We start from the raw sequence: 662 nt of genomic DNA, 5'->3' as shown, positions 1-662 counted from the left end.
AGCAAAGTAATTTTAACCATTAACCACTTATTTTAACATAACAAAATGTGGGTCAACTCACTTATTATCAATTTTTTAATAAGAAGAGACTAGCCAATTCACTCCTAATTAGAGCAAAGTAAATTTTTTTTTTAACCACTTATTTTAACATAACAAAATGTGGGTCAACTCACTTATTATCAATTTTTTAATAAGAAGAGACTAGCCAATTCATTTGGCACTCCTAATTATTATTTTAAGACCACAAAAATGAATGTCTTTAACGTGAGCATATACAAATTTTTCAAGACATACAATTTTTGATATAAACATCAACTTACATCAATATATACTAGTATATGCCATTCAATCCATGACAGATTTTGAGTTCGGCTGCCCTTTCCATAAGTGGTTCTACCACCTCTACTTCTGAAGTCTCTTTCTTCTCTCATGTTTGAGCTTGTTTGGGGGCTTCATGGCAAAATTTGATTTTGTATTTGAGTTGGCCATCAAGATTTTATATTCAAGTGATTCCACATTTTGTTGTTCTTACTGCAGAAGTAACGAAAATACAGCATCAACATCGGGAAGTGACTTTTATATAGGGGTGGCAACGGGGCGGGTAGGGGCGGGTTTTTACTCTATCCGACCCCGCCCCACCGTACAACAACTCGCATTGAACC

This window comes from Arachis ipaensis, chromosome B07 (assembly GCF_000816755.2).
Source record: "Arachis ipaensis cultivar K30076 chromosome B07, Araip1.1, whole genome shotgun sequence".
Classification (NCBI taxonomy): domain Eukaryota; kingdom Viridiplantae; phylum Streptophyta; class Magnoliopsida; order Fabales; family Fabaceae; genus Arachis; species Arachis ipaensis.
Note: the sequence above shows the minus strand (reverse complement) of the source record.